The following is a 20297-nucleotide window of genomic DNA, read 5'->3' as shown; positions in this document are numbered from 1 at the left end:
AACCAACAGCTCTCAGATCAGTTCTCCACCTGAAAACACTCAAAAACAAGCAATCCTGAAATCAAAGCAGGTGCTCCACTGGGTTTCTACGCTGAAACACAACGGCTCCATGGTGTACCTGCGTTGCAAAGCAGGTAGAACAAAGCCCACCTGCGTTGGGCGAGTTTGGACATGTGGCACAGTGTGTCATTGCTTTGGAATCTTCCAAAAATGACACTTGGATCAGGTATTTCGCCTTGTGATGAGTCAAAGGCTTTGTTTCTCCAAGTGGAAGCAAGGTTCACCAAGTGGACTCAAGAACTGAAGATCAACTAAAGATTAACTGAAGAGAGAGAGGACACAAGGCAGCTACACATCAGTTGCACGCTGACTCATCCTTTCTCAATTCATCTATATATTGAGCTCTCTCCTATGAGCTCAGGAGGCTGGAATTTTGTGCAAAGTAATGATATGCTGTTGGTTTCATTATTGAGTTATTGGGTGATTGTTTGAGAGAGGTGAAGAAGAGCAATTCTTTCTGCTGGGAGGTGTTGCTGGGTTGGAGCCTGCAATGGTTGTAATACTCTCAGAACCTTTATTTATTCATTAATAAAAGCTATTGAGGTTCTTCTATGTGCTCTTGTTTCAATTATATATTGTGATGATTGCATGTTTGGTTTACACTAATCCATGAACCAGTTATGATTGCATGCCTCTTGTAGTTTCCTTCTTTGTTATTGTGCAGGATCTCATTGTAGCTGGGCGAGCAGAAGAACAAAGAGCTAGGAGCAAGTAGCCAAAGAGAAGAGTTTGGATTCGACATTAAGCGCAAGGCAACGGTTAGTGTTCTCTACATTCTCTTTTGCTTTCATAAAGAAGTAAACCCTTAGTAGTTTGTTTTACAGTTGTTGCTAAGGAACTGTCACCCTTAGAGTGGGATAGGGTCATCCGAGTCGGATACTTTTCCCTACAACAAACTGGCGACTCCGCTGGGGATCGTATCCATTTGATTGTGTTTGTAGTATCTTTGCTATTCATTTCCTGAACAAAAGAGTACCAAATCGAAAAGCTTTTGACTATATCAAAAGCGAAGTAGAGGGGCTGCTACTCTTGCTCATTGTCTGAGCAGATTCATGATTTGAAGAACTGATCTACAAAGATCCTTGTAAGCTCTTAGTGATAGCTTTTCACCTTCTAAATCATCCCTTTGAGTATGCTTGACTGAATGCTTCTGATTTGAGCAAAAACCGTGCATTTTTGAGAAAATTATGACCCGGAGACTGTGAAAACGCAACTCTCGTTTTCCAAAGCAGGTAGTACACAGGCTACCTGCTTTGCAACGCAGGTCCAGAACTAGCTACCTGCGCTGAGAGCCAGTTTGACTGTGCAGAGCCTGCGTTGACCCAAATTTTCTTAGTGCATTTGGGGTTTCCTCCTTTCTCTTGCCTGTTTTCACTTAGTTTTGCTACTAGGTGTCAGTCTTGTGCCTGTTTTGAAACCAATATTACTTGCCATCATTCTGCCTCTGTTATATAACGAAATTGTACTTGTTCTTTGTATTTCTTGCTCATTTACAATTTCCCATAACGAAAAGTAAACTAGTCATGCTTTTGGCCTCTTAGATCTGAACCTGTGTTAGGCGTTTTGCTGGTCTAAAGAGTTAGCTTGTTTGCTGTCCATAGCTGATTAGTCACTTTACTTTCGTTAGTATGGTTTGATTTCATGTATTTCCAGTGATTAAGCAAGTGAATCTTAAGGTGTCTTTTGATTTTGGACAAACTTGTTTACTTTCGCTTTAAATCGAAATCAAAGTTATGTAACCACTTTCTTTTTGTAATCCATCCACATTAAGAAAGGGAAAAGAAAATACATGCATTGTGCATTTTGCATTTGAAAAAGTTTGCATGATGATTTAGGAGAAAGTGCATTAGTTTGTGCTGTATGAACTGTGTGAAAAGAATTTGCTTTTCTTCTCCCTCAGTAGTTAAGATTTTCATCAGTCAAAAATATTTGAAAAAGCTTGCTTCTCATCTTAGGCTGCATTTAGGAATTTGTCATATACATCTCGTGGTGAACCTTGAAAGGCAAGCTTTAAAAAGATCAACTTAAAATATACTGAATGAACCTAACAACGCATTTGAAACATAACTCAAACATCTAGAGGTCTAGGTAGAGACGTGTTCCGGCGTCGTTAAACATAGTGACTGTCGATCTCTACGAAGGTGGGTGATTCCTCCTGAGAGTCGGTGGCACTAATACGGACTTGTGCTCCCACGTACCGTCGCGTATATATTGGGAGACCCCTATAGGCAATTATCCTTTATCCATAGGAAGCCGTGTCGACCGCCCTACTGATCGCGATGCAGTGAACACAGCATTCACGAAGATCGACCACCCGTACCGTAAAACGTATTCTGTGGTTTCGCGAAAAGTTTGGCACACCCTCTGCCTAGAACTCCAGAGCAGTTTCTTTTGGCCTTTTTCAAACTCTATAACTGAAAAAGTCCATCCGAGCATTTGTCACTTCGGGCTCGTTAAAACATCGAAGGCGACTAGAGTCATCTTTAGCTTTTTCTCGACTCTTAAAACATGAAAAAGCAAGTTTGTGTCTAAAAGCGTCGTTAATAAAATTTATTTTAAGCGGAACAAAATCACCTGTTATTCCCACGTTGATCTTTCAGTTGAAAAGTATGGAGCCCACCAACCAAGGAGGCAACCTTGGCGGAAGTCCAAATCCCTTCTCCTCTTGGGGAGATGTTGGTGCGCCTCATATGGCAACATTGTCACTTCCGGGATTGACAATTGGCCTACCTGTATGGCTCTTTTCAACTAATGTAGTCCAAATCGCCACTAATCCTGAGCAGTCGAATCAACAGTCAGACCAGTCTTTTAGTTGACTTTATAAACCACTCAGCTAAAAGCTGATCAGGAACGTATGTTTTAACCATTCTTCGTCGACGTCGCCACTCATGTATATGATCTGATATATGAGTTGCGGTTGTCTGTTTGAAGTTAGTCAATATCTCTGTCCCTGTTTCATACCTTATTGGTAATTGAAAGTGGGTCAAAAATGTCGTGGCAAGGGAGCCAAAATTGTCGAACGAAGCTCTAGGCAATTCTATATACCATTTTGCCGCTGGACCTGTCAATGTCCTCTGAAAGAGGCGAAGCCTTATCGAATCGTCATTCAAAGTGTTCGACGAACACCATAGATGAAATGTCATCACATGATTCGACGGGTCTTCACCTGGATTTCCATTGAATTTAGGAATGTCAGATGGGAGTTTGTGTGGAATCACTGGCCACCAAGGGGCGTAAGCAATTGGATCGTTTGTTAACCGATGTAAATCAGGCAACTCTAAAGTCGCCACGAATGGTAACTCCTGATTCAAGTTAGGTGAAGCGTAACCAGGATACGATGGAATCGCCTGAACAGTCGGTCTTTGCATACCAGCATAATGGAGTTGATGTTGGTATGATGAATACGGTTGATGGACCTGACCACTATAAAGTGGTTGATTTTGACCATTTTGAATATATGGTTGTCCAGTATTCGCAAATATTTGCTGTTCAGAACCTTGGTACACTTGTTGGAATTGCGGCTGTTGGTATTGCATTATCCACGGTTATGACACCATGGGTTGTTGCGCTACACTAACCATTGGACCAAGATGTGGGGTAGTCGTACCCAATTGTACTTGTGTTGTCCCACCAATAGGTGATTGTGGTTGGGTCGCAGGGTCAAGTGGCTGTTGCATGAGAACCTGAGAAATCTGAGGTTGACATACAACAGGCATTGTTTGAACTTGCGACACGGTCACAATAGCCGGTGTAGTTGGGATGTTTGTCACAGGTACACACTGTTGCATAGAATATACAACTCTCGGTGGCTGGGATAGCACAGGTACCCAACTACTCGTTGCAATTCCGCCATAACTTGAATAAGGTTGAGAGCTCCCGTATGGGTACTGCCCCCCATACGGTAGCAACCCAGAACTCAAGGCAACTGCCTGCCTTGGAGGACTAGATGGCCTAATTAGATTCCCAAAAGGGTCAATTTGATGATCCTCACCATGAGAGTTACCAAACATTACTCTGGAACAAACAGGAACAGACCATACTGTCGAGATAGTCTCTTGCTAGACTTCTTCTAGAGACTGCGAGCTAGTTGGGACAGATGGTATGCCGACGAACATTGTTGGATTTGCAGCAGGTAATTCTGCCGTCGCCGTGTCATTCGACACAGTCCTAGATGTCGACGGTTGTTCAGTCATTTTTAGTCTATCCAATTGATCACCTAGTGATTCTACAGGAACTTCCACTGGTGATGGACAAACTTCTGTTGTAGCAGGAAATAGAGCGACCCCTACTCCAAACTGACTTGGAGTGGATACTTGCGGTTCTTCTATAATTTCCTCTATCGCAATTAGACCAGGTGGAAGAGGAAGACCGTCAAGTCCGTAAAAGATTTTCGGTGCCGAAGAAGGGGTTGTATCGACCGCGACGGATGTTTGAGGAACAAAACTCTCTGGACCAGTTACAGATGGAACTGGTTCAGTCATACAAGTATTTGCCCCCAGACTAGGATCAGTATTACTGTCCCTCTGTGGCGGTTGAACTCCTTCTATAGAGGCAGGGTTTCCGGAAATGTTTGGAGTGACCAGAATCTCAGATGTTGTTGGAACGCTTGTTCTAACTTTTAAAGGAGATTTTGAACTGGTTCGACGAGCTCGCTTTGTCCAGATTGTTTTCGATTCCGGAGACAAAGACGATTGACTCGCAAGCCTCCGAGAACGACGGATATTCAATTGGCTTTCTTCCACGATTGCGGATTACTCGATCAACTAAAATATAAAGGGGAAAATTTGTGTTTCCGATTTGAATGAATTTTATTAGACGCTTTTGAAACATAACGCAAACATCTAGAGGTCTAGGTAGAGACGTGTTCCGGCGTCGCTAAACATAGTGACTGTCGATCTCTACGAAGGTGGGTGATTCCTCCTGAGAGTCGGTGGCACTAATACGGACTTGTGCTCCCACGTACCGTCGCGTATATATTGGGAGACCCCTATAGGCAATTATCCTTTATCCATAGGAAGCCGTGTCGACCACCCTACTGATCGCGATGCAGTGAACACAGCATTCACGAAGATCGACCACCCGTACCGTAAAACGTATTTTGTGGTTTCGCGAAAAGTTTGGCACACCCTCTGCCTAGAACTCCAGAGCAGTTTCTTTTGGCCTTTTTCAAACTCTATAACTGAAAAAGTCCATCCGAGCATTTGTCACTTCGGGCTCGTTAAAACATCGAAGGCGACTAGAGTCATCTTTAGCTTTTTCTCGACTCTTAAAACATGAAAAAGCAAGTTTGTGTCTAAAAGCGTCGTTAATAAAATTTATTTTAAGCGGAACAAAATCACCTGTTATTCCCACGTTGATCTTTCAGTTGAAAAGTATGGAGCCCACCAACCAAGGAGGCAACCTTGGCAGAAGTCCAAATCCCTTCTCCTCTTGGGGAGATGTTGGTGCGCCTCATATGGCAACATTGTCACTTCCGGTATTGACAATTCCCCTACCTGTATGGCTCTTTTCAACTAATGTAGTCCAAATCGCCACTAATCCTGAGTAGTCGAATCAACAGTCAGACCAGTCTAGAGCTACCCACCAGCCTTCCACTTCTTACAATTCTTCCTCTGATCCTTCATCTTCACGAGGTAGAGCCGACAGAGGTCAGCCTCCCATGGAGAAGAAGGAAAAGAAGAAGAAAGAAAAGAAGTAGAAGGGGCCTATGGCGAAGGCGACTGGGGGCAAACAAAAGACAGTTGACAAAAACCCACACACTGCACCGACCGGGCCTAAATCGCCGTGTGTCATTTGCGAAGGGACCCACTTCCATCGTGATTGTCCTTGTATTCCCCGAATACTAAGGGACTGGTCCCCGAGGTTGCACAATCCGGTAGCATCAACCTCTGATAGTCATGTTGATTGCAGTCCGTCAACTAGCGAGAGTGAAGGACGAAGAGGGAGACCAAGATCACCCTGTATATTGTGTGAAGGCGAGCATGCCATCCACAGATGCCCATTCTTAGATGAGGAAAAGAGAGCTTTGGAAGATCGTCCGGTTTCGCCATTACGACTTCCTCCTGGATACCAAAAACTCACGCCTAATCCCTCGATAGTTGAAAATCCAGCTGACCCGCCCAAATGGTCAGCTGAAGTGTCGGTCATTGAAAATGAACCTACTGAATCCAGACCAGACGAAAGTCTAAAGGTCGAAACGACAGTTGAACCGGTTCTTCCTTCAGAGGTTTCATCGTCCAATGACTCCGTCATTGAAGACCCATCTTCAAATGACACCCTCACTGAAGAGGATAAGGATGACACCGTCCATATTCTTTTCATTAACACAGACTCTGATGAGCATCAGGGCAATGCGCCCATTCCTTTATCGCAGGAAGGAACATCGTCAGGGTCGTATCCGGCCGTATATTCGGTCCTGCCACCAAGCAACCTAGTTGTGTCCTTTGATTGGAATCAACTAGGCAGACCCCGGTTACCAGCCAGTATCCCATTCAGAATCATAGTCCAAATCTACAGAATGGTGATGGCCGGAACTATCATTGATGAAGGGGCATCTGTGAGTATCCTTTCCTCTGTTGCTTGGAAAGCACTGGGTTGCCCGACGCTTTTACCTGAGATGAGAAATCTATCAGGTTTTGATAAAGGAACCAGTCACCCGTTAGGGATTCTCCCCAATGTTCCGCTTACATTGAAAGGGAAGTCAGTTCGCATGAACATCATGGTCGTCCAGGGACCCTTGGCATATAACTTACTCCTTGGACGAGACTATATATATTGCATGGAGGCAATAGTGTCCTCACTCTTTAGAGTCATGTGTTTTCCGCACGAAGGAAGAATGGTCCAGCTAGTAGACCAACTTTCATTTCCAGGATCACGCATTGCAAATAGTCAAATACCATCCCTTAACGGTTTATTCGCTCAAGGAATGCCACCGCCTCCGGTTCTACTTCCCGATGAATGCGAGTAATCAGGAAAGAAAGAACTGGGACCCAGGGGGCATGCACCCTGGCCTGCCTCGGGCAGAGAAAACCTTAGGTATAAAGTTAATTTCCGCAGAAGAATGGACTAGTCCGTACCCCGTCCGGCAGTGGAAGAGAGGGTTGTTCTAGGATAAAATTCTTTTGTCAGAGTTATGTGAGCGAAGCGATCGCTCCCTTTGTCTAAAGAAGTGGGCTCTCCTAAGGAGGGGGTCTATTTGTGGCAGCAAGAAGCCACCATCTTTGAATGTCAAGCCTCACCCATTAAAACAAGCTGTTTTGAAGGATAAGTAGGGGCAGTCTTCAAAGAAAGAGATGAAATTGCTGCAACAAGTGGTCACCATCCTTAGCAACCTAATGATAGACATCGCCGAAAAGAGAGTTTAGTTTGCGGCAGCAAACAAAACCATTTTTCGGATAATAAGTAAGAGATGGCAGAATCTCGAAATTATACTTTATACCTGGGGGCATGCAAACCTTTTGGAGTGCAAGCACGGGACGACTATTTATTTTTTTTAAATTTTTAGGTCCTCCCTTTAAACCTGTAGGTCTAACCCGTTAAACTCGTAGGATTAGCCGTTTCTGGCTTGCATAAAGAAAGGATGAAGGGCAAAAGTTAAAACCTGCCAAATTGGAGTAATTAGTGAGGTATCGCTCCTTAAATAAGATTACCTCACCTAAAAGCATTCCTTGTATTAAGACTGGTATAAATCGAGCAGTTTTAGCAGTGTTCATGCTCGTTAAAAAATAAACGCAAGAATCGAGCAGTTTTTGTGCAGAAGTTCATGCTCGTTAAAAAATAAACGTAAATTGTGAGCAATCTTTCCCTAGCAGTTCGAGCTCATCTAGAAAAAATGAACCGGTAAACAACCTCGAGAAATGTAACCTTTGAAAGCCATATTAAAAGCCCTTGGTCGTGTTTATATGCCCTCACCTCCATCTGTTCATTTGGCCAATTGTTCACCTCCATATGTTTGTTTACCCATTTTGAGGAATAGCTGCGAAGAGTGATTTCATTTAGCCATCCTTGTGACACTGCCGTGATTGGAGAATTCCAACCTGTACCTGGAATCTGCTGCTATCCCTGTTCATCACTCGTTCCTCAAAAGACGAGTCTTCTTTGAGCTCTTTTCACTGACTCGTAAAATATGAAAAGTTTGCCGAGTTTTGGCCTTCCAGCTCGTTAAAGCGACCGGAAAGCTATCCCTCCTCTAGATTTTAATCTTTTTGGACCTGAGGGATTATTGCACAAAAAGATCGAGCGCTTGTTTTGTTCGGCTCGTTAAAGCAACCGAAAATTCATCCCTTCTGTATTGTTTTATACTTTTTCGGACTTAAGGGATTAGATGACGAAAAAGGAATTTTGGAGTTAACTTTTCGTGCCTTTTCAGACTCTCTAAAAATGAAAAGGACCGAGTTTTCTTTGTCGTTAGACTCGTTAAAATGATTAAATAGCGACAAACTTGTCTTTAGACGAGAACGAGTTTCCCTATCGCTAGGCTCGTTAAAACATAGCGATGGGCTTGCCCGAAGGGCAGGTTATAGAACAAGCATATGTTATCCTCCTCAAGCTTGACAAAAATAAAGAGGTACTGGTTAGCAATGACTGGGGAAAAATTGGGAGAACCTCACAGTATTAATGGTAGCAAGTCGCTCTTGAACATGACACTTTATCCTCCGTCTGCATCGGGTTGGGTTGTTTCATTCACCGGTCGCAGAACCATGGTCCTCGCCACACCATCCACAATTGGGGTAATGCTACCAATCCATCACATCAGTGTCGTTATATGTTCAAGAGATGTGGTTCGGTAAAGAGTCAACCCTGTTCCGCCCACTGCCATACATTATCTTTCATCCACTTCATGACCGCCACCCTGAATCATACATCACAGTTTGTTTTCACCTCATCATAATCACTAGCTCCGTTCCGCGTCACTGATGTGGGATTCATTAAGGCCCTCCTTTGACGGATCGCTCCTTGTCGACATCAGCTCATTATCCAAGGAGTTGATCTAGGAACACCCCCCTCAGTACTTTGAAGCTTGCATGCCTCAATGGCAAGTTTCTCACTTCTGGCGACAGGTATACATCAATGACCTTCGACCAGAAGATTTTGCATGGTGGTCGACGCCAAGTCCTTTATTCCCACCATGTAGATTGTACTGCCGTACCTTGAGGGTCATCATCCTTATCGGTGATTCCTCTCGCGCTTGTTAACGGTTTACATTATTGACCGGTAATCAAGCGATGTCTTTCCATGTTCGACTTCAAGAAATTCTCACATGGATCGACTTGTACATCGAGTGAAGATCGGAAGAGATTGAAGACCCCGGATCTAGTTTCATCCATCCGGGCTGCGATATATATTCAGGACATAAAGACATTTGATATGTACAACATTGCAGCAGATGACCATCCTTTTCAAAGGATGATAAATTCGGCAGAGAATTATCAGTCTAGCATCAGACGATCGTCTGCTCTATGTACCAAAATGTATTTATAAAGCTGAGCATGGGAATGCCCGCCTCAGCTAGATCATGAAAAATGTATGAAAAATAATGTATTTATTGTATCTTATTACAGGACACTTCTCAGCAGATCGAATGAACTTCGGATCCTCTCAATAAAGCATTTCACCCGATAAACGACCTCATACTTTAGGGGGCATCTGTTATAGACAATTTTGTGCCTTACAGCAACAAGCATGAATTGTCAATAATCGAAGGGATCCAAAGTTCCCTAAACCTGATGTTCCTACCCCTAGAGGAACAAGGTCAGCAAACCAACAGCTCTCAGATCAGTTCTCCACCTGAAAACACTCAAAAACAAGCAATCCTGAAATCAAAGCAGGTGCTCCACTAGGTTTCTGCGCTGAAACACAACTGCTCCATGGTGTACCTGCGTTGCAAAGCAGGTAGAACAAAGCCCACCTGCGTTGGGCGAGTTTGGACATGTGGCACAGTGTGTCATTGCTTTGGAATCTTCCAAAAATGACACTTGGATCAGGTATTTCGCCTTGTGATGAGTCAAAGGCTTTGTTTCTCCAAGTGGAAGCAAGGTTCACCAAGTGGACTCAAGAACTGAAGATCAACTAAAGATTAACTGAAGAGAGAGAGGACACAAGGCAGCTACACATCAGTTGCAAGCTGACTCATCCTTTCTCAATTCATCTATATATTGAGCTCTCTCCTATGAGCTCAGGAGGCTGGAATTTTGTGCAAAGTAATGATATGCTGTTGGTTTCATTATTGAGTTATTGGGTGATTGTTTGAGAGAGGTGAAGAAGAGCAATTCTTTCTGCTGGGAGGTGTTGCTGGGTTGGAGCCTGCAATGGTTGTAATACTCTCAGAACCTTTATTTCTTCATTAATAAAAGCTATTGAGGTTCTTCTATGTGCTCTTGTTTCAATTATATATTGTGATGATTGCATGTTTGGTTTACACTAATCCATGAACCAGTTATGATTGCATGCCTCTTGTAGTTTCCTTCTTTGTTATTGTGCAGGATCTCATTGTAGCTGGGCGAGCAGAAGAACAAAGAGCTAGGAGCAAGCGGCCAAAGAGAAGAGTTTGGATTCGACATTAAGCGCAAGGCAACGGTCAGTGTTCTCTCCATTCTCTTTTGCTTTCATAAAGAAGTAAACCCTTAGTAGTTTGTTTTACAGTTGTTGCTAAGGAACTGTCACCCTTAGAGTGGGATAGGGTCATCCGAGTCGGATACTTTTCCCTACAACAATTACTAACACATTGAGTTCTTCTCTTATCTCAACAATTTCCTTATCAATCTTTGCTTGACTCATCTGTTTCCTATGGATTGTTTGAGCACCCTTCTTCATCTTGTAGCCTTCTTATGAACCTTCCATATGACATTCCATAGCCATATTCTCTTTCCTGTGACCTCTACACCTGCAACCAATCAACTTCCTCTAAGTTGATATTCTCACCAAGCTTCTCCTTTGCCTGGTCTCCAAGTACTATTTTCTTAGAGCTTGTACTGAGAAATCTTGCTATCTCTCTCTTTGGTTGCTCCACTCACTTCTCTTAGGGACTCCTATGTCCCTATCTATTCCAAGCTTCGGCTGGAATGAGGTTCTGCTACAATCTCTAAGAACTTCCAAGATTTGTTTGACAGTCTCATTGTTGTAGTCCTGTGCCCAACATTTCCAATCATTCAACTGTTGCTATTGTCATACCTTTGTAATCATAACCTTCATAAGCAAGACATCCTTCTTGCAGGAAATTTCTTCCCTTTTACAGCTCCGATACCAAAAATGATGCAACCATCTGGCTACCACACCCTAACACCTTATCGGGACTATTTCACCCTTATAAGCCTTTAAATTTCAGGTCCATCTATATATATATATATATATATATATATATATATATATATATATATATATATATATATATATATATCAAAAGCGTAGTTTTGGTGCTTTTTCCTTAAAATTGGGACCACTTAAGCTATCAGGGCTCATTACATTATCGTAAGTGTTTTATTCCACTTTATGCCTTAAAACCCCGATCAACACCTTTTATCAGAATACTTAGAAGTGTGGAAAATACATGGGAAACCCCACTCCACACATATATCTAGATCTCAAATATTTATAAGCCCCCTTCCATATATTGGTGGATCCATCCTTTGGTCCATCGCCTTCCTACTCCATGCTCCGATCACCTATCTCCAATTGGTTGATCTCCACCATTCATTCCCTTTTCCAATACAACGGTCAGCATTCACTCTGAACATTTAAATTGACATGGCGATTCTCCATCATCGACCTATGCGTAGTGGATTCGACAGCCCACAACTTATTTTAGGCAGACAATAAACACGGGAATTAACCACTCGATCAAGTAGTTTCCCTGTTGACCGTTGTTGTTACGTGTCGAAGGGTGAATGGGATCGGGTGACCACCACTCAATACCGTTTACAGTCCTTCCGCAACCCGAAATACCATGCACTGTTTCGAAACTATCTTCCTAATCTAATGATCGTGGTTGACCACACTCCAATGACCACAATTGAGTCAGCCAATCGCAAGTCATGATGCCCACTATCTAGAGTTCTTCTATTGCAAAGCACTGATTTGATATCAATCTAACAAATCCGATAAAGTATAGAGTCTCATCTATAAATGGTCCAAGTCTGGATTCCAAATCTGACTATGTTTTGCGCTCATTCTTAGTGTAAACTGGGTTTTTCACTTGCAAGACCAAAACTATGTAAAATACTTCGCCGACCCACATCAAACAATGATATTTAAAATGAAGCCATGACTTCTATCAATCATATGATTTAGGCATTTAAACATAACAAACAAAAGGATAATCACCCGCCCTGAATACATAAAATATGAGAGCATACAAGGGTTTTCGCAGGCTCGATAATCAATCATAACACAACAATATCATTCATTAAAACTAAAATGATTACAGAGTCTCGCCTTGGCCAATTACACAAATTAAAGATCTTTGTTATCAAAATACAATCCACACACTATACTATCCTCCCGAGTCTTTCCTCTTTGGCCTGATTCTTCAATTAGTGTCCTCTGTTCCTAATCTCCCCATAGCCTTACAATTCCCTTGTGAATCCTCTCTCTCTCCCCCTCTTTAGAAAAGAAGGAAAATTACATATATGTTCTATCAAGCAATTTTCTTCCATAAATGAAGGAATTCATTATATTTTAAGAAATCAAATCCTACTCTAACTAATCAATATAGCTAATTGGCTTGACCTCCACGTAGGGAGGATCAGTTGTTATTTATTCCCTGTTCTATTTAGAATTAGGCAACAATTAACTATTTACATAATTTGAAATTAATACAATTAAACAACTAAGTCTTCCTCCAAAAGTTCATTAGCCATAACATGTGACCACACCATCACATTGCTGGCTAGGTCTAGATGCTCCTGCATCATTATCTATCCTTATTGTTATTTTCCTTCTTAAGCTAAGGAAAATATTTCCTCTAATGTTCATATCATTTAATCTTAGCTATGTTCTTCTTTCCTTTTGACAAAGTGTATGAATCCTTTCCTTTGACCCTTCAACACTTTTGACCTCAACCTGTCTTCTTCTATCTTGGATATAAACTACAATTTGTTGAATGGGATAGCCTTCTTATACTCATATACATTATTACCTTGTTCATCAGTTAGTGAATATAGAACAATGAGGATTATCTCTCCTAGATCTTTGCAATTAATATATTATGAAGATAACCCTTTATCATTTGATACCTTCAATTTGTGTAGATCATATCTAAGTGATGTGACCTTTTTTATTGCATCTTCAGAGAATAGTTATACCAGCCCATCATAATATATATTTGGTGTCTCTAATACTACTATATACGGATGAGGGATATTTCACTGATTACATAAGAATCCTTTTAGCCCTTTTATCCCTTTCCATGTATTTAGAGGAGACCTTTCCATTGATACATTCAATGAATTCACCTTCTTTGAGGACTATATATTTCCTCCTTTTTCATGCGAGCAATTTCAATGACCCATCCAACTTATATATCTCCTTGCAAACATGAATTCATTCTACGAAATTGATTAAAGAGTGAAAGATACATACTTGAAAAGTGAAGATGAAATATTTATCTTGATTACTTTGATGATGGTTGGAGAAGATGTATTAGTGCTCCCACTTGGATGATCTTCTTCCAGATGAAAAAGCCTTTCTTCAATACAAAAGGTTGCTCCTTTTGATGAGCATGATTTGTTGCTTCCTTGAACGAACTTCATCAAGGAGAAGGATAGGAGCCTCGCTTGCTTTATAAACTTGAATATGATGACAATGCCTTCTAGTATTCAAGATATTTCGACTTCTTTTATAGTGTAGATCATAAATGCTTCTAGGGTTTTGAATTTCTCTAAGATGATGTGATCTTTATCTTTAAATTTCTTCGAACTATCTTGCCTTGTAGGCAACTTGATGAGGGTCTTTGTGGCCTTTTGATGATGCCTATAGAAACAAAAAATCTTGTTATTGTAGACTTCTTCCTCGATCTACAGTTTTATTCTTCAATGCATATCTTGATCTTTTGCTTTGATAACATTAAAATTTCTTTGATTTTCTTCTTGAAACTCGATCCTTGAGTGTCTCTTTGATTTGATTCCATTTCTTTGACTTCAAAACCTTAGCTCTGATACCATGTTGAGAAATCTAGGGCATTAGAATTAGATTATTTCTCTTCTTTGGTGACTTCTTGTGAATGATTTGTACTTATTTAGATTAGGAACTTCTTCATGTTATATTATTAGTGTTATTCTTCATCAAATAGTAAAAAATTCATGAACATAACTACACAAGAGACAAATCATGTAGGCTATAAGCCAAAGCCAAAACCTCTCACTCTTTGAGAGGAAAACCCACACAAATTATTCTTATAGAGATTCCAATTGACAAATACCAAGACCAAGACCCTTGATCTATTAACCACTCCAAGACCAAGCCACTAGTTCTCTATTCTTGACTTCTCTTCCTCTTCGAACTTCTTCAATGAGTTAGATATGGCATTGAAGTATGATGTCACCAAATTTTGACTACGGTAGCAACACCAAAACACTGTGGTGTAGATCCTTCCTAACACTTTATAGTGGTCATCCTCTACTGTAACATCTAGACTATTATCTCATGAAATAAAGCTTCAAATTAGCCCTAAAAGAATTCTCACTTCTCCTCTACTGACAGTCTGAGTTCCTTATAGACATCCAAATTTATCTCTTCTTCTTTCACTATGACTGTAATCATCCCTAGTTAGAACTTGATGTCTCTTCCTTACCCATCTGAATTTATCCATGCCTTGTCCAACTGAAAATCACAAAGATATATCAAAATTTTGACTATACTTAATCATCAGAATTTTAGAGAAAGTCTAAATTATATTCTTCTATTATCCATCCAAAATCATTGAACTTCTTGATTGTAATTTTTATGTGAAAATCTCAGAGACTAATTTTAATTTTTGTATACTAATGTGAAGAGCATAGTTGGGTATATATAGTAGTTCATCCATGTATTCAAGCTGACATGATCATTCGAATGGGTGTGACACTTGGGTGAGATGAAATAGTTTATTTTATTCATATTGCACGCCAACATCAAGTCAATAGGATCGTAATTGTCTTTTGCAGGGCTTTATATACACTAGATTGACTCATATACATTTTACATATTCTTAAGACGATCTCTTCATGTATGACATCAATTCTTTGACCTTAATGAAAAATCCTAAGGCTCTTAGTGGGAGCCATCTAAAAATAAAATCACTTTCTCATGAAACCCATGAAGCAAGGAAAAAATCATTTTATTACATCAATCACAATTACATGTTATTATGAAGATCAAACCTTGTTACACTTTTCAATAGGTTAAAATTCAAATCATTGATTTAGGAAATTATTTCGTTTCTATCATCATACCTCTACTAGTGAATAGCATCTAGGTTCACTGAAATGTGATGCAGTTGTTATGATATCATTCCTAAATATGAAACTTATACTACATGACCTAGGGGCATGCCCCAGTCATGGGCAACCTCACCCTCCAGTTCGTCCCTATCCTTTTCATCCACTAACTTGTCATCCACCTGGCTTGTCACTCACCTAGTTGGTCAGGTGGGAAGGTATGCCTTCTGGCCCATTCACATTGCCTCATCATCTTTTTCAACATTCATGAATAGGCCCAACGTCAGACTGGAGACCACCTAGACCCACTGACTCTTATACTTCTAACTAGAAATAAAATAAGCACAACACACATTAAACATGTTCCCCACTCCATGGCTAGCCCCTCTGGACCTAAAAAGGGACAACACATAAAGGTGATGCCTTTAGGGTTCAATGGTTTAGAAGTCATCTGACCCTTCCCCACTCAAGCTCGTAAATAGTGGTGTGGTTCTGAACAACACACTCCCCTAAAGAAGCACCCACCTCAGAGTCTAACCAAAAACTCAATACTACAAAAGTAATGTAATTGAAAATAGACTAATGTCTTTCTCTACCCAGGAGACTTTCCCTTTTGAGAAACAAGTTAACCCCCGCAACCTGGCACTAAGAACATTTTAAGAGATAGTGAATGTAAGATTACCTCAGGGTCGATATAGCCCCTATCTCAATAATTCACTACTATGCTATTCTAGAGCCACAATGTATTCCATGTGCTTTCTCCAGTAGATTCCTAAACTAAAGAAGACCACAACACTAGTTACATTAATTGGTTTGGCGCGAGATCCCATACTTTTTATTGAGCTATTTAAGTGATTTCTCCCCACACATCCCACTAGGCTGTGAAAACCAAAAATTCCACTTTATCATTGCCCCAACTTGGCCCTGCAAAGAGACCCTCAAAGTGAACCAAGCAAGAATTACCTTGCAGAACCTGAATTCTCATCTCTTAGGTGAAAACACAATGCACAATGCCCATCAACATTGTTATAATGTCCCAGAGAACATCATGAATATTCCACTAGGTATCACATTAGTCTCTGTACTTGTCATGTTCCAACATTAATGATGTTGCATGGGTGGGATTTCAAAGCCTTGTGACTCCATTATTTATTTTCACTTCCACCTTTAGTTGGAACTATTGTTGAATGCAACATGCTGAAGAGGGAGGCTCAATTATTTGGAAATTCCTTTTTATTTTCATGTGGATTCAAAAGTTTCATTAGAAACTAACCATTAACTTTCATAGAGAGATTTGAGAATATTAGAGAGAGATTTGGTTGTTGGATTGGCAGAAGATTATGGCTCCTAAGATGCGGGAATGATTTCAACACCGAACTATACCTACAAGTCATATTTAGATGTAAATATAGGTGGATGTGAGGGGTTTTATAGAAGCCAACAAAATCTTTCTACACCTTAGTACATTAGTATCTATCGATGGAGTTCAACATTTCATTAAATTCCTCCCCATGGATTGCCTTCACGTGGATCTAAAGAAATGATGATATTTTTTTTTTTTTCCTTTTAATTTGATTCTATATTTTCTAGTGATACAATCACATTCATTCTCTGTCCCCATGGTCAATGAACTAATGATGGATACCAGGGCTACCATCGACTAAGTCAATGACTTCAAATTTCGCTATATTTGGGATCCCCATTATCGATGTTTGAATTTTTTGTAGTGTTATGATTCATTCAATAAACCTTTGGTAGACTAATTTAATATAATTAGTTGTTCTATGTAGACTTATTCATCTCATGATAATCCATGTGTCCCTTGCCAGAATATTTACTTGATAGAAAAAGTTGATACCAACTTGTTTAACCATAAAACCATTTATTTCTAGTCAACTTTTGGGTCATGATCATCTACCTGGCTACCATGTGGAAGTTGTTTGATGTTTTTCCATCTTTCTCTATTTTTGTTACTATCTTCCAACATATTCAATAATTCGATGAGTCGAGAAACAATGTGTTCTTTCTTTAGAAGCTTGAAAAAATCCTCTAAGATTATGTCCTTAGATACTCTTTATTCTTAAATTTCTTTCATAAAGAGTTCAACTTCTCTATAAATTGTTTGATTTGTTGTTGGACATATGGATACTCTGTTGAATTCTTGATAGGTTAGATCAATTGATTGTTCAGATCACTATTATCTCTTTCCACTTGTGACCTTCTCACTACATGAAGGTTTTTAGATTTTATAATTTCATGCTTTCAAAGAGTTTGTAGTAGATTGAAATATCTTTTATTTAAAACCTTTTATATGATTTTTGGATAGTCTTCCAGTGAGTTGTCACCTAGACCACACATGTTGCAAAAGAGTAGTTCAATTTTATCTTTTAAGGTACATTCGGTTGCAATATGTTCCTCTTGCTAATAAGTATAGCAGTAAAATCTCCCACATCCTCAACCGCTACCACAACCTTTGTTATTATAACTACCTCATCCACCACCATAACATCATCAACCTCATTCTCTTTCATTAAATGGATGTGGTTTTGATAGTTGGTCGGTGGCTTGGGTATTGCATAAAACATGATAATTGGGTTTAGTTTTTCCATTCAATGGACATTCTTGGGTGGAATGTGCATTGTCTTCACAGATTGCACACCATTTTGGTTTAGAATTTCATAGGTTATACTAGAAATATTTAGTAGAGTGATTAAAAGCAGTTTGACAGATGTCACAGTACACATCATCTTGTATTCTTCTAACATCTTGGTCATAGTATTCTAAGAACTTACATGTATCTTTTGTATGTCCTTCCATGTGGAAATTGGTGCACCATAAATGATTCTTTTGGAGCAATAATTGCAGTAAAGAGTTATGTAGTTGGTCTAATCTATCTTCAATCTTGTTGTCAATTAGTGCATTGATTGATTGATTTTCATCATCTTTCTCAATTTGCTTGGATAGTTTAATAGACTCTTGACATGTCTTTATTTCATGCATTCAAAGTGGCCCACGTATTTTTTGAAGTAGTCCAGCCAAATACCATTGTACTAGTAGATTCTCATCGATAGTGTATGGAATCTGACTTAATAAATCTTTGAAGCATTTTTTGTATATAAATACATATTCATTTGGTTGTTGTTTTATTTCTTTAAACTTTTGTGCAGCCAAGTGCTTAACATATTATGCTTTAAATAAGGTGAGAAAGTTGGTATTGATCTCATCCTTCCTCTTAATTTCTTTTTCTGTTAAATTTAGAAACCATGTTAGGGATCATTTCCTTAATGCTACAAAATATTGTGCCATTTTCCTTTCTTCATCGATGATGTCATTTGCAACACATAAGTTTTCAAAAATTATACCAATGACTCTTTGGATATTCATCTCCTTCATATATGGGTATATGATTTAGTCCCATCTTGGTCGTTTGGTGCAGAGGCAGGTGAAACTAATCATTTTCGTTAGTTTTCTCATCAGAGCTTAGGTATTTACGTTCCTCTCTTATGTTGATGACTTGATATAACTATTCATCAGTCTATCACTCCCTATCTATATATTTCATGAATAAACTTATTTTCAGTCACGAATCTTCGTTGACCAATTTTGAGCTTTAGTTTTCTTCAATAGATACGAGTTGTGGAAGGGGGGTATGATTATGAGGTTAGGAAATTAGAGAATTATTCATTTTAATTCATTATTATTATAATAAAATTTTCATTTTCTTGAGGGTTTCTTTGTTGGTCGTCGATGTACTAGACTGTAGATATTTCATAATAATTCCTCGAATGAAGAAATTATCTTATGATGGGACTCAACAAGGATATCCTTGGAGTATTTCTTATATCTAGGATAGAACCATCTATTTCCATAGCATCTACTTGTCCTCTTGGAGTTATCATCTGACCTTCATTCTTTATCAAGGTGAGAGGTTCTACGCCTTTCAAATCTTTTGAGGAGTCTCGTGCATATTCACTCTCACGCTCCCAATTCTTCATTCTTTTCTTCTAGTATTCTTGTTTCCTATTTTTTCCCGACAACACTGTCTCAGGTCCATTGCTCATTTTTTTATGTCAGTCAATTTCTTGTATTGTGAGTCACTATTTGGTCGGTTCTTTTCTTGTTCCTTTTGATTGTTAGATGAATTATTCCCTTCCATATTCCTTGGCGATAATACTTTTATATATGTTTATTTTATTCTTTTATTTTCCTTTCTATTCCTTGTGATCTCCTATGCTCCCCATGTTAATTTGAATAGTGTCACTTTGTGAGGGAGTATCTGTCGACCATACTTATTTACTTAAAATATAATCCCATGATTTTGTTGTGTCTTTAAATCAAGCATCCAGAAAATTATGCCACTTCATCTAGTCCTTCTTCCAGTCGGTATTGGATGGAATCCCTAGCAGTGGACACTATTCAGAGATGTGGCCTTCACCTTTCTCTAAAAGTAATTTATGTAATAGGGTTGGTATCATGCAAAATACTATGTTGTGTAAAACGTTGTAGACCTTAGTTTTTATATGTTTGACAGATGTTTGATATTCTAAAGCTTGTTCTTTGCAATATTCTTCCAAGATCGACTAGAGCCACTCGTGTAAATATTTTCAACTGTTGTTTGATATTTTCAATAGAAACCAGGCATTAGTTTGGTTTTGAGGTTTTTTCATGAGTAACTCTACCAAGGAACTATTTAATCTCTACCGAGGCTCATGTTAAGGTGATTTAATCACTGTTAATATGATTGAATTGCAACCATTAATTATCAACTGAGGGTAGGTCTATTTATTTCAAAGGAGTATGCATTGTTTGTGGTGATACACTTCAACC

Source organism: Pinus tabuliformis, chromosome 3_2 (assembly GCF_031772625.1).
Source record: "Pinus tabuliformis cultivar Carrire ecotype Pingquan chromosome 3_2, CPIR1, whole genome shotgun sequence".
Lineage (NCBI taxonomy): Eukaryota > Viridiplantae > Streptophyta > Pinopsida > Pinales > Pinaceae > Pinus > Pinus tabuliformis.
The sequence above is the reverse complement of the archived record's forward strand: the minus strand, read 5'-3'. Positions refer to the sequence as shown.